Source organism: Gigantopelta aegis, chromosome 6 (genome assembly GCF_016097555.1).
Source record: "Gigantopelta aegis isolate Gae_Host chromosome 6, Gae_host_genome, whole genome shotgun sequence".
In the NCBI taxonomy this organism is placed as follows: domain Eukaryota; kingdom Metazoa; phylum Mollusca; class Gastropoda; order Neomphalida; family Peltospiridae; genus Gigantopelta; species Gigantopelta aegis.
Window position 1 is genome coordinate 51227399 of NC_054704.1, and position 23968 is coordinate 51251366.

The following is a 23968-nucleotide window of genomic DNA, read 5'->3' on the forward strand; positions in this document are numbered from 1 at the left end:
TCTCACTAACCACTAACAAACTAACCCCTAACTCACTGTCCTTGACAGACAGCCCAGATAGCTGAGGTGTGTATCCAGGACAGCGTGCTTCAATCTTAATTGGATATAAGCACGAAAATAAGGTCCAACTGTTCGATATTGATTTTTGGCAAATAATACTTTCGTATGTACGAATTTATTATTTCTTACAACGGCCAAACGACATTTGAAATCATTCAAACAAAGGTCATTCCAAAGGTATTTCTTTCGTATTAAAGTGCTAAATATTTAGAAATATGATACGGTAAAAGAATGTTTTTAAAAACAAAAACCCAGGAAAAGCCACGATGAGTGTTTATTTTGTTGGGGCAGAAGACCTCTACAATAACCTCTACAATATAATGGTTATATATTTCAAGGCTGGTCCCACTACCTGAAATTACAATGGCATAGTTTGAAGGTCTAATTATTTTTCGAAACACCTTAAAAACAAGCAGTCGATATTCATTTTGGTTCAGCGTTGATGCCTGATAGAACGACGGCGATGTAGGTCACGTCACCACGACCCAGCATTGCAGCGACTCCGAAAGTCGTATCAGGCTAGATTAGAAAGCAAACACCCCTAACGCACAACATTTTAACTTGTTGACTAACAGATTTTCATCCGTCGGTGGCATTTACTGAGGCTCCTCAAAGGTCCCAGCGCACAGTTCTTGCCAGCGAGTCGCTTCCATCATCTCTGATCGTCTGCTAACCTTTCCTGGTAACAAGTTATATAAGTTAAAGCACAGACTGGATATATAGAGAGACATATTTCTCGAAGACTCGATCCAAATTGGAATTGTATAATTTATGTACGAACATCCTAAATATTTGGGTTTTTTTTTAAAGATTCAAGTTGATTCGTTTGAGTAACCATGGTGTGCTAACTGTACTTGGAGGAAGCTGGTAGAAACGGGTGTACGAGTTCGTCGGAACATTTCAAGAAAGTCAAATTTATTCTGATTCTTAGACACTGGCATGAATGGTTCTTTCTTCTGAACATTGACAACCGTTCTGTACACGTTTGGCTGTGACAGTGACGGCGGGTGTGGTTCTTAAATTGAAAAAACAAAGACATCGTCTAAAGCTGAATAACTGTAATGTTCGAATTATCTTAGGTAAGTACTTAATTTTTTACTAATGACATTTAATAATTATTATTACTATCATATGATATTCCTTCGTTTGTGTTTCGGTGTTCTGTACTTCAGTGGAAGAGTGGGTCGGATTATCCGACTTTACCATTGATGGATAATTATCATAAATTATATGAATGAATGAATGAATGAATGAATGAATGAATACATGAATGAAGGAATGCATATTTAACGATACCCCAGCACAAAAATACACATCGGCTATTGGGTGTCAAACAAAGGTAAGTATATGAAAATTATTATTTACATTAAAAATAAATAAATAAATAAATATGTATGTATGTATGTTGTATGTATATGTATGTATGTATGTATGTATGTATGTATGTATGTATATAATAATTATGTAAAAACAGTGTAAAGAGCTGTGGGGAAAATGAAACCCTTATTTTTTATAACAGTAATTCGTGTGTCGACAGCGGTTTTCTTTTTTCTTTGTCTCTAGACCCACGACTGGAATACCAAATGCGGTGATAAAGTGCCTATGGGCTATTTTTCGTTCAAGCCAGTGCACCACGACTGGTATACCAAAGGCTGTGGTATGTGCTATCCCTTCTGTGGGATGGTGCATACAAAAAATCCCTTGCTACTAATGGAAAAATGTAGCGGTTTTCTTCTTCTTACATTCAATGGCCGATGATTAATAAATCAATGTGCTCTAGTGGTGTCATTAAACAAAACAAACTTTAACTTCTCTTTTTCTCTAGATCCACGTCTGTGATAAATAGTCTATATAGGAAAGTGCAAATCAGGTTTTGGTAAGAGTAGCCTGTGTGTGGGCAAATGACTTCCTTTCTCCTTGCTGGGGCAGGAGCTAGCCTAGTGGTAAAGCGTCCGCTTGATGCGCGGTCGGTCTAGGATCGATCCCCGTCGGTGGACCCATTGGGCTGTTTCTCGTCCCAGCCAGTACTCCACAACTGGTGTAACAAAGGCTGTGGTATGTACTATCCTGTCTGTGGGATGGTGCTTATAAAAGATCCTTTGCTGTTAATCGAAAAGAGTAGCCCATGAAGTGGATACAGCGGGTTTCCTCTCTCAATATCTGTGCGGTCCTTAACCACATGTCTGACGCCATATAACCGTAAATAAAATGTGATGAGGGCGTCGTTAAATAAAACATTCCTTTCTTCCTTCCTTCCTTTCTCTTTGTCTCGAGACCAAGTATGGAAATTACATTTATTAGACACCAACCAAAGCTGAGGTGTTGTTAAACAAACATTTCCTTTCCTTCCTTCTGTTTAAGCCACTTTCACATGCAGCGTTGCGGCGTGCGGCATTTACGAAATCATGCGGCGTTTTATACTGACGCACCTGAAAGGTTTTTCAAAAGCATGCAGTAGATTTCGTTCATCTTTCATGTCACTGCGTCTTCTTTGTCAATAAATATTTAATGAATTTTTTTTTTAAAAGAAGACATTATGATGTTTGTCATGTCGTGCGGCAGAATTCGTTATCTGAATTGTATTTGAAAAACGAACCGCATGCCGCTTGAAACAAAAACGCGTACCGCACAACGCAAACCGAAAACTTGTGAATGACTGTATTGAATGTCCTTCGAGGAATATCAAGAAAAGAAAAGCAAAAGAAGGAAATGTTTTATTTAACGACAGACTCAACACATTTTATTTACGGTTATATGGCGTCAGACATATGGTTATGGACCACACATATATTGAGGGAGGAAACCCGCTGTCGCCACTTCATGGGCTACTCTTTTTCGATTAGCAGCAATGGATCTTTTATATACACCATCCCATAGACAGGATAGCACATACCACGGCCTTTGTCATACCAGTCGTGGTGCACTGGCTGGAGCGAGAAATAGCGCAATGGGCCCACTGACGGGGGTCGATTCCAAACTGATCGCGATTCAAGCGAGCGCTTCACCACTGGCTACGTCTCGCCCTCAGAAAAGCAAAAAGAAAGAAAAAAAAAGAAAAACCGCATGTCACGCACCGCATGTGAAAGCGGCCTAGTCTACGATGTTGAGGTTCTTAATTGAATTTCTCTCCTTTGTGATGTAAAGTTTATTTGTTGATTTGATTGATTAAACTACGGGAACACCAGCTGCATATCACCCTAAATTTACCGTGCACAATATCTGATGTTGTTTGTCACGTGAAGCAAGAATTAAGGTGGAATAACAACATGCTATGGGAAACCCGTACCAGGAAACGCGAATTTAGCGAGTGCGACAAGCGAAATACCGTAAAGTAATACACCATAATTGGAAGCATATCAGTATATACTATTTACTAGTATATTTTAAAATTATAATAATGTAGGTTATTGTAGTGAACACGAGCTGATTTTTAAAAGTAATTTATTTTGTTTAAATATGTAGGTAATTCGGAAGCGATTAGAAACTGAATCACTTACAGTATAAGGTTCAATAATTAGATTTTCTCTCAGTTGGGTAAGTGCTACATATTTAATTACGACCCGACACGCGATGTGACTGATACACGGTCACGTGTGCACTAAATTCTGATTTTAATGATGTTCTATCAATGTTACGCTGCGTGTTGACGTGCGGCAATGCCAGACTAGTTTTCAAATCTAAATTCTTGATAATATTTTGATTACCGTCAACGTAATAATATAAGAAGGCTGAACATTATGGTTGTCTGGAAGACGTAAATATTTAAATATATATATTTAAAGAATATGTTTTTGTTGTTTCGTGTTTTATGTTGTTAGTTTATTTGTTTTTGTTTTGGGTTTTTTGTAATTCCCCTGCTGCTCCCCCTTGTCTCCATCATCATAATCAATATTATAATCATTACCCTGATCATTATCCTGATCATCAAAGACATCGTCTTCACCATTATCATAACCATGATATTAATTTGAAGCATCAACCTCATCATCCTACAACCATCATTGTTTTAATGATGGTGGTGCTGATAATGATGAGTATTATGATGATGACAATGATGATGTCGATCATTATGATGATGATGTCCATGATGATCAGGATAATCATCATACAATCATCACCACCAATAGATAAACAAACAACAACAATAACCAAGTAACAACAACAATAACCAAACAAACAAAATCGAGTTAAAAGATAAATGGAATCTAATGGATATGAGTACAGTAGGTCTATTCAATTTCTGACTTATTCTCAAAAGCAAAGTTTAAAAGAATATATACCAACTACAACTTGCGCTGTTTTGAACAGTTTTGTGTGTTCATTTTAGTGGACTGCGTGTCTTCGGCAGGGACCAACCAATTAGAGATTTCTTAAACTGAACTCACACATAAGTGATATAGATTTATGATCTCAATTTTTTCACAGTGTTCTCGCCAAAGGGTGTATAAGGAAACAAAGCTAATAACCCATGATGGTTTTGCCTCCGCGCTATCGATCGATTCTTCAAAACAATTCCTCTTCAACTTTTAAAATTTTGGCTATGGGCCTGAATATACACGAAGCATTCATTCGGAACGACCTTCGGCGATTTCCGTCCAGGAAAATTTGCCAAGTGATTATTCGCATTTTATCTACGTCATATAATGGGACTGGTGTGCACCGGGTTCGCAACCTAGTACAGTACTGAGTAACTGTCTTATATTCAGTAGGAATGTGTACAGCCACCGCACTGACCTCTCTCCAACTAGGTCAGTCGGTGGTTGGCTCGCTTGGTAATGCATGAATGAATGAATGCATGAAGGAATGAATGAATGAATGAATGAATGCATGAAGGAATGAATGAATGAATGAATGAATTTTTAACATGATATATCTCACTAGTAGTTGGGCCGAATTTGCGTTTGTTTGTTTAACGACACCACTAGAGCATATTGATTTATTAATCATCGGCTATTGGATGTCAAACATATGGTCATTTAAATGTATGTAGTTATACACGTGTAAGACATAAACAGGTTTTGTAAATTCAGCCCTTAAAGGCACATTCCTGAGTTTGCTGAAATTTTTAAGATGTTATCGACTAACAGAGAATTTTTAACGATTGTAATTATATATCAAATATATTTTTTTGCATAAAATATTAGTGGCTGTATATTAAACGTGTTTCTGATCGTTCTGATATTTGTACTAGGTTAAATTTCATTTTACATGTATTTCCTAAAATATTTTTTTTTCGTACGTGCGAAATTATTTGAAGACCAAATCCAGTTTGGGCTTCTTACAAATATTAAGACGACCAGAAACACATTGAATATACAGCCACTGATATTCTAAACACGAAAATAAATTTAATATGTAAGTTTAATCGTATACATATTGTATTAGTTAGAAGCATCTTACAATGTAGCAAACTCAGGAATGTCCCTTTAATGTATAACCTAGAGGATGGACGGAAGTGTTTTATTTAACGACGTACTCAACATATTTTATTTACGGTTATATAGTTAAGGACAACACAGATATTGGGAGAGAAAACCCGCTGTCGCCACTCCATGGGCTACTCTTCATGGGCTACTCTTTTCGATTAGCAGCAAGGGATGTTTTATATACAGGATAGTACATACCATATCAGTTGTGGAGCATTGGCCCACGTATAACCTAGAGAGACGTGCAGACAGACAGTCAGACAGATAGAATGTGACATTTGATATGTACCGGAATAGACATAACACAAGAGACGGAGAGATGGGTGGATGAATAAAAAAAGACGGACAGACGAAGTGATGAATGAACGGACAAACGGACGGATGGATGGACAGACAGATGGACGAATGGATGAACAGACAGATGGATGGATTGAGGGACGGTTTTTTTTTAAATCATGTTTTCGGAAAGGCAGTATGTTTGAAATACAACAACCGCTGATTTTAAAATGTGTACCGAGGGTGGCTAAACTACACTTTTCTTTCTTTTCTTTCCGTTATGGCTGTTTCTTCTGTGCTGTCATTCACTGCTGTGGTCCTTTTTCAAACATATAACGGCTATATTGGTTTTTGACAACACAGTGTCAAATAGCTTACGCTTGTACATAAATATGAACTAACATTTACGCCGTTACTCTATAACTGGTATTTAAAATAAACCGCTATTTGCTTAATGGGTGGACAAACATTTATGTTGCTTCTCGCATTATTATTAATAAATCGAATCTCGATGGACACGTGTTTGCCGTTTTTCCCAATGTTAAGAATGTCCTTTCACGCAGAAGGATCTCAACGGTATTTGATGCGCCCGGTCGAATGAGGCGTTTTTTACCTTGTTACCGACCATTTTCATCAATGCCTCTTTTCAGACCATTGTTTGGTTTGGCTTACTGGATTTACTTGGCTTGGTGGAAATTTGGAAGGTGTGTTCGGAATAGATCCAGTATGTTGTTTTGTTAATAAAGAAAATTTGACAAAAATTACTTTCGCACGTTTAAACAAGTTTTGAAACAGTTTTGAATATTTGTTTTTTCACAAAGATAAATTTAAATAGGATTGACTCTTCAGTACTAAATGAACTGTAACATTTTGAAGTTATGACACGCAAAAAGATGAGAGAGAGAGAGAGACATAGAGACACAGAAAAAAAAGAGACACAGAGAGACAGTCTGAAAAGAAAAGAAATAGAAAGGGGAAAAGATTATGTTGTTCTGGGTAATGAAAACAAAATTAAAGTTATTTATGTACAAAAATAAAACAAACAGAATACTAAGTTTGTAAACAGATTAAGATATACAAAATATAATATATAGAAGTTTCATTTATCTTTTTAACAGATGTTTTGCATGTATGATTGTAACCGATATCATATAAATCCACACCGTGGTGCAGGGGTGTAACATCTCTTTGAGAATGGCCAATACAGCACAAATCCCCTTGTTTTCTTCGGGATACAATTAAAGTTTTGAGTAAAAGTCAGTATCTATCTGTGATATTTGTATTTTTGGACAGTTCTTTACACTGTTTTTATTTAAATTTTGTTAATTAAGTTTTATATTGATGTTGATCATCACTTTATTTGTTTGAATTGCCATAGTTTGACACCCAATAGCCGATGTATTTTTCGTGCTGGGGAGTCGTTAAACATTCATTCATGCATATAAATCCATGAAATATAAAAAGATCCAACTCCATGGATGCATTTCATTTTCAGGAGAGGAACAAATTATATAACTTCCAAAGATTTAGTTTACTTATCATTTGCAACAAGAGTAAAGAGTAAAGTAAGTGTGGAATTGGACTATTGTTCAACACAATGATAAAGTCTGAGGTCATCAGAATGCAAAACAAGTAAAACGTAGATTTACAAAAGTATATATAGAGATGGGCCCTTTACAGATTGAGGGATTGATTCATATGGTATATGAAGGAGAGGACCCACTATATTGGAGAAATATTACGTACCTAATATTTTGCTTTCTTAAAAGCCGCAATCTGTGGTGTTTAACTTTTAAAGTTATTGTTTTGATGATGCATATATAATTTTTAAGCATTTGGAACAGACCATCGGATTAAGTTTTTTCCATAACACGTCATCTTTCGATTTATGTTAACTGCTATCCGAATCCATGTCACATGCAATTTATGTTTTAAAAAACAAAAACAACAAAGCACTGATAGTAGAACGTGAATATGTTTAGTTATATTCTGTATGAAACAAAATAGCGACAATACTTTTATGGGGAAATGAAGTCACTTAAGAATTGACCGCAATTATGTTTTGGTTCATGCAAGTATGAACCGAAAAAACGATTTGCACACTGTATGATCCCGCGTAGAGTGTCATACAAAAGTGTGCACATCGTTTCATTGATACATATGTCGCGTAAGAATGCGAACGTTCATTCACTATTATTTGAATCAGGTGATTTTTGTAAATGACGTCATTTCCTCTAGCTGCTGTGCATTTTTACGGATCATTTAGTTAGGCCTATAGGCCCTATTGGAAGGAATTGTCCTATTCGTGTTTAGTTTATATTTTATGAAAGTGAATGAAGGGAACGTGTCTAACATTTATGCTGTCGGTGGAACCGTTTAATTTTCGCCAACAGCTGTTGAACATAAGTTACAGGCGTGAAGTTTCCTACATGATTTACAGAGTCTCATGTCATGATTAAGCGTAGCGGAGAGGTTGTTGGTTTTTTTGTTGGTTTTTTGTTTTTTTATCAATGCGTATAGATCCATATGTCTACTCTGCTATAGCATTTTCCATTAATTTATCGTATACATTTTTTGTAGGTTTCACGTGTGGGTTTTTTCAAAATATCTAAATATGATTGCCAGAATAATCCGACTTGTTGTACTAAAGTAGTGCGAGTCGGGGGGGGGGGGGGGGGGGGGGGTAGTAAGCGTGGCTTAATTTTTTGGGGTTCATCGAGATATGAACGGGGAAAAAAAGCTCCTCTGGACCAATGGGATTGCCGTAGTTTATAGACGCAAAGAAAATTTAATTATTTGACGATATCTACTTGTGGAGAATTAGCACGATTTAAAACACTATATATTGGAGTGGGTTGGTGGTGGTGGTTAAGAACTTGTGTATGTATTTCACATTAATAAATGGTGGGCAGAACGTAGCCCAGTGGTAAAGCGTTCGCTTGATGTGCGGTCGGTTTAGGATCGATCCCCGTCGGTGGATCCATTAGGCTATTCGTCGTTCCAGCCAGTGTTCTACAACTGATATATCAAAGGCCGTGGTATGTGCTATCCTGTCTGTGGGATAGTGCAAATAAAAGATCCCTTGCTGCTAATCGAAAAAGAGTAGCCCATGAAATGGCGACAGAGGGTTTCCTATTTCAATATATGTGTGGTCCTTAACCATATGTCTGACGCCATATAACCGTAAATAAAATGTGTTAAGTGCGTCGTTAAATAAAACAGTTTTTTGTTTTTTAAACAAATGGTGAACACTGCAATGAGGGGTAAACGAGACTGGACCTTTAAAACAGTAAATTATGTTTCAGTCAAAATCTACACACAGGAAGAAGTATTTTGTTGTTGGTAAATTCCAAAATACCGGCGACTGACAATGATAACATATACGTGTATATAAGAAGGTTAATACTAAAACAGCAAGATATAGTTTCCTCACTTAGTACTAGTGTTATTCCTCACTTAGTGCTGGAGTTATTCCCGGGGTCTCGAGTAGGGCGTCGGAGCTGGAATTCCTGTAACCTCAAGTCTTCTGTACCGCTGGGCGGAAACCAATATCAGATGAAAAGAAAAATAATTAAGCGCCCGTGATATGTTGGGAGTGGTAACAAAATTATGCTACATCTTTCCCAGGAAGGTTTGCATTCACACACATGCCTGTAAATGTTTAAATGTATTTGTCATTGTATACACTACCATATAATATATCCATTGTTACATGTTTATATTATGTTGTATGTTGCCTCAAAGGGTGTATTGGGGCTATTTCTCGTTCCAGTCAGTGCTCCACAACTGGTGTAACAAAGGCCGTGGTATGTACTATCCTGTCTGTGGGGTAGTGCATATAAAAGATACCTTGCTGCTAATCGAAAAGAGTTGCCCATGAAGTGGCGACAGCGGGTTTCCTCTCTCAATATATGTGTGGTCCTTAACCATATGTCTGACGCGATATAACCGTAAATAAAATGTGTTGAGTGTGTCGTTAAATAAAACATTTCCTTCCTTCAAAGGCTGTATTGATTCAATACACTAAATTAATTTCAACTTATTTTCGTGCTTATATCCAATTAAGGTTCAAGCACGCTGTTCTTGATACACACCTCAGCTATTTGGACTGTCTGTCCAGGACAGTGGGTTAGTTGTTAGCTGGTTAGTGGTTAGTGAGAGAGAAGAGGGTGTAGCGGCCTTACACCTACCCATTGAACCTTTAAGAACGCGCTCTGGGTTGTACATACCAGCCTGTTGTCCGATTGCTTAACCACTGCGCCACCGAGGCCGGTACATTGAATTGAACTGAATTGTAAACATATATGATCGATCTATAGAATTATTTTCCGTCCATGCCGGTATTCCGTGACCAATATAATTAACGCTGTATGTGTTGTTCTGTCTTACGAGAAAGTGCGGTGTTGATTAATAAAAGAGGTCGCCTGCATAGTAACGTCGTGTTTACTCTTGTAAACTACAGGTACTGGTGACCTATTAACCAGGTTTCTCGCTCCAGTCAGTGCACCACGACTGTATATCAAAGACCGTGGTATATGTTATCCAGTCTGTGGTATGGTGCATATATAAGATCTCTTGCTACTAATGAAAAAAATGTAGCGCGTTTCCTCTGTAAGACTATAATTGCTAAAATTTACCAAATGTTTGACATTCAATAGCCGATGATTAATAAATCAATGTGCTCTAGGGGTGTCGTTAAACAAAACAAACTAGGCCGAAAACATGTATCTTATACAGCTGATTACCGTAGCTAGGATAGCGTACTTGAACTCTAGGTATATAAATAAGTTATCATCATTATCATCATCATCATCATCCACACGAGACTGTTGAGATGCGTGGCCAGGAAATAATTTTTGTTGTTGTTTTAAAGGCATTAAAATACTGGCATGTACACCGTCATCATCATCATCATCATCATCACGTCGTCGTCGTCGTCATCATTATCATTGTCTTTTTTCCCTTCTTCTCCATAGTCATCATAACCAACATCAACTTCAATATCATCATCATCATCATCATCATCATCATCAATATCATCCTCATTCTCATCATAAAGTGTTATACGTACTATTAAAGTATATAAAGTAAATACTAACACTAACCCTCTGTGGGTCTATAAGATGCACGCAGTCAAAGGACAACATCAGTTCATTGAGTAGCGTGTTGACATTTTAGGTGTAGAGAATTTTCCACCAATGGCAAGATGCTAATCCCACTTCTGACAATGTTACCTACTCGACAAAGTCGATTTTAGTAAACTGTTACAACAGAAAACGTGAGTACACGGGTTTCTCTCTCTCTCTCTCTCTCTCTCTCTCTCTCTCTCTCTCTCTCTCTCTCTCTCTCTCTCTCTCTCTCTCTCTCACACACACACTCTCTCTCTCTCTCTCTCTCTCTCTCTCTCTCTCTCTCTCTCTCTCTCTCTCTCTCTCTAGTCTGTACCTGTATTTCTTTGTCTCTTTCTATCTCTCACCCTCCCTCTCTGCCCCCCCCCCCCCCCGTCTCTCTCCCTTTGTCTTTCTGTCTCTCTTCACTATCTCTGTCTTTCTTAGGCGCATTTCATAATAATTTGTATTATTCTTAGTCAGATGTAGTCTTTGACATATAGGTAGACGTGTATATCTCAGAAATAGAAATACTTCATTATCTAAAAAAGAAAACAAACTCAAATATTTAAAAATTAATAAGAAAAAGAAAGTCGTTCAGCTTTTACCGAAAATAATGGCGATTCGTGTATTTTTAGACACAGGGGGAAAAAATCCAATTATGTCCATTAGATGAGTACATTACTACTAATGAAGAAAAGTTATACCGCTCGCCGCGACGTAGCTAGATGTCATCACTGTGCAAATAAACATCCAGTTTTAGAGTAACCTTCTGGAGCAGACGTCCTTAAGTACACATAAATTAAAGGTACAGAATCTAATTTAAACAGCCAACACACGATTCGACAAGAAAAGTCTGGAGTATTCTTGTCACACGAAAAATAAAAAATATTTAATATATAAAACTGAAACAAACAAACTAAACAAACAAACAAAACAAGAACAAAACAAAACAAAAAACAAACAACAACAACAACAACAAACAAACAACGCAAAAAACCCTCATGTATTATAATTAATATCTGACAAACAAACGAACAAAAACGAACAAATAGACAGACAGACAGACAGACAAACAAAATACAAGTAAAAAAGAACAACAAACAAACAAACGAAAAAGAACAGTAAAAAAAAACCGGTATAATATCAATATCGAAAAATAAAATGGAGATTGCGTATGTATGACGGAGAGACTCCGGTAAAATGTCCACATTGAACAATAGTAGCCATTTTCATTCATTCATATTTAATTAGAAATTCCTCCCAGTGAGTCGTTTAATTATTAAACATAGCTGAAGATATCGGCCAACATGTATTATTATAGTTATATGTATGTTCGGGAATTCCTTTCGGTGTTACGGTGTTACTTCAAAATGTTTTACATTTAAAAGCGCGTTTTGGTGGGGGGGGGGGGGGGGGGGGGGGGGGGTCTTAACACACAAGTTTAAAAATCAGTGGATGGGGGCTCATTTACAAACAAAACAACGACCGGAAATAAACGGGCAGGATGTGTGTAAGAATTAAAATTCCAAACAAGAATCAGGTTTTAAAAAGTGTGTAAAACATCTTGTCAAGTGCCTTTAAAAAATATTTGAAGAATATTTTTAGAATAATTGACAGCGCAGGTTCGCTGCATGTGTTGCGGAATGGGGTTTTTTTTTTTTTTTTTTTTTCTTCATGTTCTTTTTCTATAGCAACATTATAACTATCGTATTACGGGACAGAAATCGCGTTGCTATGCGTTCTTACTCGAGCGACATGGCTGAGAAGGAACCGAAATAGCGAGTTAAAATATTTATAAGTCTGCGCTGCATTACCGAGCGAAGAGAGTATAAAATCTATAAAATCAACTACGGTGCAAACAGAGAAGTGGCTTTTCCTCTTTGAGGTTTTGAGTAACATTATCGAGAGAACGGTGAGTATTTGCCTAGCATGAATTCAATGTCTTTTCGGTGTCACACACTCTTGAATTGCAGGTGTGTGTGTGTTTATAAAACTGCACAATTTACTCGTTGTCTTGGTGATGGTTCGACATGAACTCGGTCATCCTAGTGGATCGATCCATTAGATTGTTGATGTAGGGTTACATGTTATGTATATTTATTTGTTCAGAAAGCACAACGTCCTACAGTGAATCAAAAGTGACGTCTACGTGAATCGCAGAGTTGTTTCAAAAAATCTGTAACAAGCAAAGGGGAGTTGACATAGGTGTCGAAATCGGGGGGGAGGGGTGACATGATGCATTGACCCCTCAACTCTGGAGATTATGCAATGCGCCATCCCCCCCCCGCCCCACACCCACTACTACCACCACCACCACCACCACCACCACCACCAGTTGTATTATTCAATTTCTTGCACATCCTCAAAAAATAAGTGTAAAAAATACTACCACCACCACCAGTTGAAAGGAAAATTAATATAACTGACCCCTCCTTTTATTGAAATCTACCGAAGACAATGGATGGATACGTTTCCAAACAAAGCGTTTTAAGACAAATGCTACCAAACGAGCACGAGTGTATTATTCTATTTCCAATCTAATTAAAATTAGCTCCACTATTACATGTGGATCTGAAGACAGCCAGTTGGAGCTCATGTCCACCAATCAAAACCTTACTTGCAGAATCCTGCCAGTGATTTAAAACTAACAACACTGCGTAGTCCCCAATGTCCAGGTAACATTTCGTCTGTAAATAATAATTTACTGGGAACTGGGAAACTCTTTTTACGTGCCCCTATCCACAAGGGTTCAGGCACGCCCACCCGGATTCAGCCTCTGACTACGCCAGTGACCGACTCCGGGGCGTAATAATAATTTAAATATTGACCAATCACACTTCGCCTTTTATAACGTTATTTGGGAGCATACAAATTCTAAAAATATCGGGCGAGTCTATTTTAGTGGCCGCAGTACAGCGAACCATACCAATACGTACGGGGTGGGTTATCAGTCTTCAATTTTACATTAAAAATTATTTATTTATTTATAAAATTAAGAAAAACTAAATCAGTCTTCAGTTTTACATTAAAATTATTTATTTTATCAAATAAAACATGTTTTAAGGCATTCGTAATTCACACGAAACATGTCGTATACCCTCAGGATAATTCGGAATGTTTTCAAATTATTTTTAAATCACTGGCAGGATTCTGCAAGTAAGGTTTTGATTGGTGGACATGAGCTCCAACTGGCTGTCTTTAGATCCACATGTAATAGTGGAGCTAATTTTAATTAGATTGATTCTATTTCTTGCATATCCTCAAAAACTAAGGTTTTTTATTTAAAAAATGGGTTTTCCAAATAAATTATTTACTGTTCTTGTGCTTGTACCGTTATCCTGTTCGATATTGGTAATTATCGGCTTTTGTAGTGTTAATTTCAGTGGACGTTTTGGATTTAACATGGAGGTTATCACCGTGGAGCAACCAATTAAATGTTTCATTAAATGTTGAATTAAATATTCCATTCGACTAACTGGAAGGAGAAGCCTAGATACAGAACAGCATATGCCAAATCGTTTAATATAATGGATATCAAAGGTATGCAACTTGATGTGACTGTAAATAGAAAAGAGGTAGGAATCGATTCTGTAATCTGTCACGCTTCGGGTGACCGCTTTACCACTGAATGTAATCCTATTCTTGCTTCTTCGATGTCTCTTAACACCAGTAAAATATATTTTTCACTCAACACTGACCATAGAATGTTGGTGTATATTTAACAGATTAAAAGATCGTACTGAATATAACACAAGTGTCGTCGAGCGAAGGCAGCAACTCATCCCAAGTTCCAACGAGTAAATCCGAGACTTACCGGATATCGTCTGCCTTGGACGTTAATTGGCCAAAACAAACCGTTAATCCGTAAATTCTGATTCTAGGGTCTTTACCTTGACCTTAGAATAAAATTAGCACACGTGGGATTAAACATGATGTTGAGAGATGGAAAATTGTTTTCCTTTGGCCTTATCAGCCAAACGAGGAGTAATGTGCTGAACAAATCAGTAAACTTAATAGTAGGAATGGTGGTCGTGGTCGTAGCAACAGATGGTATAGTAAAAATGTTACCAATAGTAGGTGTAGAAGTAACAGCAGCAACACCAAGGGAGAAACACAAGACAAAGCAACATAATTAACAAACAGACTATACAACCTTCTGAAGAACCTGGGCCCGTGCTTATAAAACGTTTAGAGTCCAGACTCCATCTCTAATGACGTCACACCCATACAATTTGTATGACATTGTCTTGACATTAGTGTCTCAGACTCTGTTAGAGTCTAGAGTCTAGACTTTAAAGGCTTTATAAGCACCAGGCCAGATGTTATAGTTGTAAATTTATTTCTTGTCTGAACATTCTCAGAACAATTATTATATTGTTTTGTTTTGTTTTGTTAATGTTTTGTTGTTTTTCTTCAAACGTTGTTGTTGTTACTTTTAAAACTGTAATTACTATTGAGTGTTTATTGTATTGCATACCAATGTGTAGATTAATTATGTAAGTGTAATATCCTGTTCATGATTTGGTTAAATGCGTGTTATTGAAAACTAGATAATAGAAGGAAGATGAAAAATAACTAAGCACGTAACATTAAACCTTGCGGTACTTCGTGGGTTTGTTGTTTTTTGTGGGGGGTTTTGGTACATCTTTATGATTTTGAATAGGATAACAGTTTTGTTAGTTAGATTTTAGAAGAATAGCCATAAAATTAAAAAAGATCATTATTCTGTTATTTAAAAAAAAACCAGGTGTGGGCTTTTGTTGGGTTAGTGTTATCGTTAATATGCTTTATAATTTTATTAGAATAAATAACTATTTTTATCGTATGTATAACACGATGTCATATTCTATTGCTTTGTTCTATTCTATTGTTTTATTGGTTGTTTTGAATGTTATACAAAATTCTAATTTATAAGGTATTTCTCAATTTATCTAACACAAGGGCTAATTTCAATGCAATTAAAAATTAACAGTAAAAAAATCATATTTAGTTTGGCTGTACATCAGACGCTGTAGCAGCGTTGCCATCAAGTCGGTTTCTTTGTTGTTTCTGTTACTGCTAGTTGTTCGCTTGTCGTTTCATCTAAAAAAATGTTGTGTCACCACCCAAAATGACTTTATCAAATTCCCGAAAGAAACTGGGTTCCAAGAGGATAATTCAATTACAATCCATTTCACCGTAATTTAAATATTCACACATACTTGCAGCCAGGCCTAACCCGTCCGAATCTTCGTCCTGGTCCAACTCTTACCTCTGAATAAACACACGAACCTGGATGAAAGCATGTCTTGTTTGAGGAACGTCTACCAAGTCAAACACACCGGTTCTTCGGTTATGTTTGAGGATGCGCAGTCGTCGTCATCACTTGACACGCTTGCGATACACCGGCTGGACGTATTACCGTTGGTAACCTTGGTTCGGCTTATTCCGATTCGCAGTAATACTTCTTTAAAAAAAAAAATCGACATTTTAATATTTTCGAAAAGGGTTGGTGGGTATTGGTGTTGGCGCTGATCTGATATTGTGGATTGCCGGTTTGCGAAGAAGGAAGCTAAAGTGTTTCATTTTCTTGCTTTGGATAATAGGATTATCTCCATAATGGGAGTGGTGCCGTGTTTTTACAGGTAACACTTAGGTAATAATAGTTGGGTAACTTAGAGATCTTTTTATCGTTTCCGTGTATTGATTTATCAACATATTTCATCATCAAAAGAGTGTGCACTATTGGGATAAACCTGTGAGGCAGAATTAGGTAGCCTTTTGAACTTAAGAAGGGTTGTATATTAACATCAGATTAAATATGATCTGAAACACCCAAGAATATACCTCTTGGGAGCCTATATTTCATTTTTCATAGTAGTAAATATGTAGAAGACCCACCCTATCTGTATTTACCGTTACACGATTGCTTGTCAGTAACGCCTTGATGCTTTCAGTGTCTTCATTGTATTTATTATATGAGTTTTACAATAGCAAGTAAGTTTATATTTATTTTCCTTTATTAATTATTGCTAATATGTAACGTTCTTGTAGTAGCACAATCTCAATCTCTCTCTCTCTCTCTCTCTCTCTCTCTCTCTCTCTCTCTCTCTCTCTCTCTCTGTGTGTGTGTGTGTGTGTGTGTGTGTTTCTATATCTGCCTCTGCCTCCGTCTCTCTCTCTCTCTCTCTCTCTCTCTCTCTCTCTCTCTCTCTCTCTCTCTCTCTCTCTGTGTGTGTGTGTGTGTGTGTGTGTTTCTATCTCTGCCTCTGCCTCTGCCTCCGTCTCTCTCTCTCTCTCCTCTCTCTCTCTCTCTCTCTCTCTCTCTCTCTCTCTCTCTCTCTCTCTCTCTCTCACACACAACTTATAATAATATACATGTACATTTTAACAGTCGACTTTCTTTGTTGGTTGGTTTTGTTTCTTTTAAACCTGGCTATAGATAGCACTACACCAAATAACACCAAGCTGTGTCAAAGTTCGAAATTCACACATGCAGTTAATACTACCAGTCTGGGTATTGGTGATAAATGTGACATTGTTAGTTGGAGAAAATTTATCTGGTTAATAAAATTTAAAATGTATTTTATTTCATCCAGTACCACTGTGTCTAATATCCTGGAACATGTATAGGCTACCTGTAAAACTAGGTACTACAATTTTGTGCGAAACTATGGGTGTTGTACAAACATCTTGTTATATTGAACATGAGCTATGAAAAGTCCAGTGCCTTCATTTAATATGTATGCCAATTCTACTTTGATAAATTCACAGTTATGTCATAGGTGGATTGATATAGGATTGCCTATAGCATTTTTTTAACACTAACATTGTCGCTTGTGGGGGGCGGGATGTAGCCCAGTGGTACAGCGCTCGCTCGATGCGCGGTCGGTGTGGGATCGATCCCCGTCGGTGGGCCCATTGGGCTATTTCTTGTTCCAGCTAGAGCACCACGACTGGCATAGCAAAGGTCGTGGTATGTACCACCCTGTCTGTGGGATGGTGCATATAAAAGATCCCTTGCTGCTAATCGAAGAGAGTAGCCCATGAAGTGGCAACAGCGGGTTTCCTCTCTCAATATCTGTGTGGTCCTTAACCATGTCTGACGCCATATAACCGTAAATACAATGTGTTGAGTGTGTCGTTAAATAAAACATTTCTTTTCTTTCTCTCTTTTATTTTTGTCGCTTGTGAGGTCCTTAACCATATGTCTGACGCCATATAACCGTAAATAAAATGTGTTGAGTGCGTCGTTAAATAAAACATTTTTTTTCTTATTTTTTTACGCTTGTGGGATTTTATTTGGTAGAATAAAACCTAAATATTCATTTGACAAACTACTTCTTTGGGTCATATTCAGAACGGATAAACAGCCATGCAAATAAATAAATCAAGTAATAATGATAGAAGTTGCCATATTACTAGAAGGATAAGTGGTAAGCAACCACGTATACATACACTTACTTTATTAAATCCATGACGTATTCAACAATATTTGTCCGATAGTGATTTTGTAGCATAATAGATATTTATATTCACGGACGGATATTTTGTTTTCATTAAATATTACTATTTGAATAAAATCAAATATTTTCTCAGATCATATTCTGTATTTCATCAGCTGACTCCTTAATTACTAATCGTGGTTGTTAAAAGAGCTTTAATAGTTGGAAACATGTTACATGTACACTTTGCAAGAAAAGGTCACACCTTCATCATGATTTAGAACAAAAATAAAGTATTCATTATTTTGTTCTAATTCCCCGATATGGCTGAAGGGGCGGAACGTAGCCCAGTGGTAAAGCGCTCGCATGGTGCGCTGTCGGTTCACGATCGATCCCCGTCTGTGGCCTATTGGGCATTTTTTTTTCCCTTCCAGCCAGTGCACCACGATTGGTATATCCAAGACCGTGATATGTGCTATGCTGTCTGTAGGATGGTGCTACTAATGGTAAAATGTAGCGGGTTTCCTTTCTTACACTATGTATCAGAATTACCAATTGTTTGAATTCCAATAGTCGAGGATTAATAAATTAATGTGTTCTAGTTTTGTCGTTAAACAAAACAAACTTTAATTTTTGATATGGTTTGGTCAGTATCATTTGGAGTAAAATAAATAAATAAAATGTAATTTTTTTGTTTTTTAATTCTAAAAGGAAAGCAACGAAAAAAACAAACAAGTCACCACCACCACAATTTTCTTAACCCGATAAAAAAAAAAGGAAAGAAAAACCTAAAAGAAATATCAGCGGCCTATGTCACAAAACATCGTAAATTTACGTCTGCGATTAGCGGTTATACCTGTCGTACATTTATATGTGTTTGGCATCTAATTCCATGCAGCAAATTACATCATTACAGAAGATGAAGCATTTTAAGGACAAAAGAAGATTAAATACGTGTATTTTAAACTATATTTGTTGTACTATAGTAGTAATAAAAATTGTGGTTTAGTCGTAGATTTACGTTTACGTGCAAAACTAGGCTTACGGTGTTTTGTGAAATTGGGTCCAGCTTGTCCGGATACAAACATAATGAAACCTTATATGGTAATAAAGTTTGAAATAGACAGGAAGGACAATGTCATGGTAAATACGATGTAGTAATATTTTCTCTATTCTTAGAATGTTCACGGTTAGCTGTCATGTGTCTCCCCATGACATTTATTTATTTATTATGTATTTATAGCCGATTGTGATAAAGCAATATTATGATTTTATCGGTTGCTGTGCAATCGACTATTCTTGTACTAGGCACTCGTATTGTGTGACGTTGTCTTAAAGGGACTTTCCTGAGTTTGCTGCAATTTTTAAGATGTTATCGACTAACAGAGACTTTTTAACGATTGTAATTACATATCAAATATATTTTTCTGCATAAAATATTAGTGGCTGTTATATTTCTGATCGTTCTAATAGTTGTACTAGGTTAAATTTCATTTTATTTCCTAAAATATATTTTTTTCGTACGTACGAAAGTATTTCAAGACAAAATCCAGTTTGGGCTCCTTACAAATATTAAGACGACCAGAAACAATTTGAATATACAGACACTGATATTCTAAACAAGAAAATTTATTTAAGATGTAAGTTTAATCGTAGAAATATTTTATTAGTCGGAAACATCTTACAATGCAGCAAACGCAGGAATGTCCCTTTAAGAACAAAAACAAATTAGTAATCAAAAGTGTTCATCCGTGACGATGATGTTGAAGTACTCATTGATCTGCTATAATAAAACACATTATCAAAATTATAAATGTCTTCTTCGCCTTTTGAGCCAATATCTTCAATAAGGTTTTGACAATAAATTCCAAAAGTAGGAAGTGACAGCTCAGTATAATATTGGTTCAAACATCCTGGGGCTTTTTTCTCTTTTTTTGTAAATATACCCATTCCGTCCGTAACGTTTTGACTTATTTGGCAAATTAAGGCTGCTGAAGACTTTTTTTTTTCAAAATGACTTTTCATATGCATACCTAATATATTAGTTGATAATCAAAATGATGTTAAAGATAAAATTTCGTATGTACTACCCTGTCTGTGGGATGGTGCATATAAAAGATCTCTTGCTGCTAATCGAAAAGAATAGCCCATGAAGTGGTGACAGCGGGTTTCCTCTCTCAATGTATGTGGTGTCCTTAACCATATATCTGACGCCATATAACCGTAAATAAAATGTGTTGAGTGCGTCGTTAAATAAAACTTTTTTTTTTTTTTTTTTTAAAGACAAAATATTTTTTATTGATCGAAAGTGTCCATACTTTCTTCTTGTGGACTTTGTGCTATTCACTAACATCAAGTCAAAAATGTATCTAACTGTGTCATCAGCTTTAAGAAATGTATCCCTGACGGGCGTTCGGTTATAAAATCATATGACAATCTGTACAGACAAACAAACAGACAGACATATACTTTATTCAAGTCTTAGTCAGTATTAACCATTGTGAGAATACAGAAATATACCATTAAAAAATATTATACAGACTACTCTTTATGTTATGAGAGACCATATATAATAAAACACACGCCTTTATTGTTGTTATAGAAGCGCAGTCTTAGCTGGATGGGACGTGTGTGTGTGTGTGTGTGTACAGTAAATATATAATGCATAATAAATAATATACTGTTTAGAGTATTGTAGTATAATACTTCGTAACAGTCAATGGATGGCTTCAATACTAGATTTGTGGTAGGCGTTCTGAGAACAAAGTTATTAAATAGATAGAACATTTCGTATTTTCGGTTAGACACGATTGATATCACATTTCGTAAAGTCTACAGTTTCACACAACACATGCAGGCTTCACTCGATGACATATAAATCGTATTTCACAGAAAACGCCACATATTCTCTATTTTTCGTAGGCGTTGGAAGATGCTGGCAACGGGGAAGGGGGTGGGGTGGGTGGGTAGCAGACTGGATGGGCCAGTTGTTAAATGTGAGGTCATATATATATAATTGTTATAAAGCTATTTAGAATGTTTATAATCAACTAGTCCTATTAAAACAATTTCATCAAGCAGAGAATTTTAAGTTACTTTCTTGTGAACTGTTGAAGTAATAGAAATATATATGGTCATTCAAATCCATATTTAGATCGCCTTTCAACTGGCGGGGGGTGAGGGGGGGTGAGGACCGGCGCCTCCTGTTTAAAATTTAGGGGCTAGTGTCTCAAACTCACCCAATCCCTCCCCCTCTTTCCGACGCCTATGAATTTGCATAGCATCTGCAGTCGGAACGCTCTACATTAGCAAATCAAAACCAATATTTATCTGAATCTATTATAAAATATGAATCACTTTTGTTCGTATTGCTCTTCAGGTGATTACTGGGTGTTGTTAGGGACGAGGAATTTGTCATACATTTGAAAAATATGTTGTATGTATAATGAGTTATTATTTATCCAGGGCTCTCCACAAGTCACATCTGTTCCCTGTCCACCTTAGATACTGGCCTGTCTAACAGAATATACAAGGGTGGGGGTTTGCGTGGGTTGTCCCCCACCCCACCCAATCAGTGGCATAGCCCAATTAAACTTTTTTTATTTTTAAATTATTAAATTTTATAAAATCATACCAACATACATAGTGTCGGTTCCCCCCCCCCCCCCCCATTGTTGGCACTCAATATAAAAGCCTGTCTACGCCAGTGCCCCCCCCCCCCCCCCCACACACACAAAAACAAAACAAAACAACAACAAACAAAAACAAAACAAACAAAAACAAAACAAAACAAAAACCAAAAACCACACACAAAAAAACACCAAAAAAAAACACACAAAAACAACAAACAAACAGTACTCGCTCCGTCAATGCCTACACACCCACTCTAACTAAACAAAAAATCACTTACCTCTATTCATGCATCATATATCCACTCAAAACTTGTATATAGCCTAACGTATCGCAGAAAAACAGCACAGCAGTTATAATATAGATGTCGTCATTAGATAGTATTGGATCCATATACATTTTGTAGTTATACAAATTTCAAATAAATATGCTTATCGATGTCAACAGCGATCCTGTTCGCACATTTCTGAAGTTGACGAAGAATGTACGTAGTACCGCTTTGCTACCAATAAGCATATTGAATAACGTTAAAGCATTGTTGACGTCACGTCAAAGGATTGTTGACGTTTATATGGTAACGTTTTCGGCAATTTTCGTAACTTACCGTAAAATATCGAAGTAACATTCAATGTATGTGTGATCTGGCTGGCATAAAAAAAAAGAAGTTTGTTTTGTTCAATCATCGGCTATTGGATGTCGAATATTTGATAATTTTTACATATAGTTCTAGAGAGGAAATCCGGTATATTTTTCCATTAGTAGCAAGGGGTCTTTATGTGCACCACACCAAAGGCAGGATAGTACATACCACGGCTTTTGATATACCAGTCGTGGTGCACTAGCTGGCTGAGCAATCATAAAAAGTTCAGTAAAAGGGTCAGATCTTTTACTAAATCATGCGCACGAACGTTATTTCGGTGTGACAAACTGTTTCGGGGCGGGTGCCGAATTTTTCCAGTGGGGTGGATAGGGGAGGTTAGTAATTTTTTAAAATGTACTAATGTACATCATTTACTTTAAAGCTATTGTTACTATATGAATACAAACATATTTAGGGGTCATAGCAAGCTTGTGACCCTTAAAATTTCCCAGGGGGGGGGGGGGGGGGGCTCACGAGATCCGCGCTTGAGATAATGTCAAAATAAGTATTGATGGATATTGTTATAACTAGTCCAAGAGAAATATCGCTGTATCTAGACTAAAATAATTCAAGAGGGCAGTATAAAAAACCCACACAAAACAAAACAAAACAACAAAAAACAAACAACAACGGGCACATAGGGTCCTCTATAGATAGACCAAAATAAAGTTAAAGTTAGGTTTGTTTAACAACACCACTAGTGCACATTGATCATCGGCTATTTGGTAATTTTGACATAGTTTTAGAGAGGAAACCCGCTACCCTTTTCCATTAATAGCAAGGGATCTTTTACATGCATCATCCCACAGAAAGAATAGCACATACCACTGCCTTTGATATACCAGTCGTTTTGCCCTGGCTGGAAAGATAAATAGCCTAATGATTCCACTGGCGGTGATCGATCCCAGACCGACCGCGCATCAGGCGAACGCTTTACCAATGAGTTACGTCCCGCCCCTAGGCAGACATTTCTCTCATTTCCTCTCCGCTAATTTCGACCTGAAGGAATTAAATAGAGAGAATATCCCTCTCTTTAGTAGAGCCTCCACGAGTCTAAAATATTGGACTCGACTACTCGAGGGTCAAACTAGACCCGAGTACCCGACACTTACACTAGATGATAATAAGAATAAGGAATAAAGTAAAATTAGCATCTTAATTCCAGTGCTGAACATGGATGCCAAATCATTGGGCTAATTCTCGTTCCAGACAGTGCACCACGACTGGTATATCAAAGTCCGTGGTATGCACTACCTTGTCTGTGGGATGGTGCATATAAAAGATCCCTTGCTGCTAATCGAAAAGTGTAGCCCATGAAGTGGCGACAGCGGCTTTCCTCTCGTAATATCTGTGTGATCCTTAACCATATGTCTGACGCCATATAACCGTAAAGTAAGCCGT

At 36.9% G+C, this 23968-nt stretch overlaps 1 protein-coding gene across 2 annotated transcripts in view; it reads left to right on the forward strand.

Annotated features, from left to right (window-relative positions):
* Positions 1–802: 802 nt before the first annotated feature.
* Positions 803–23968, forward strand: part of LOC121373943 (phospholipid phosphatase-related protein type 5-like) — a 44908-nt gene continuing 21742 nt past the window's right edge. Inside the window, exon 1 of one of the 2 annotated variants that reach the window (XM_041500785.1) lies at positions 803–1139. The gene's annotated coding sequence lies outside the window, so the exon portion shown is untranslated. Of the gene's footprint in view, positions 1140–12307; positions 12786–23968 lie in introns of those variants that run through there. The other variant, XM_041500786.1, reaches the window with a different exon arrangement.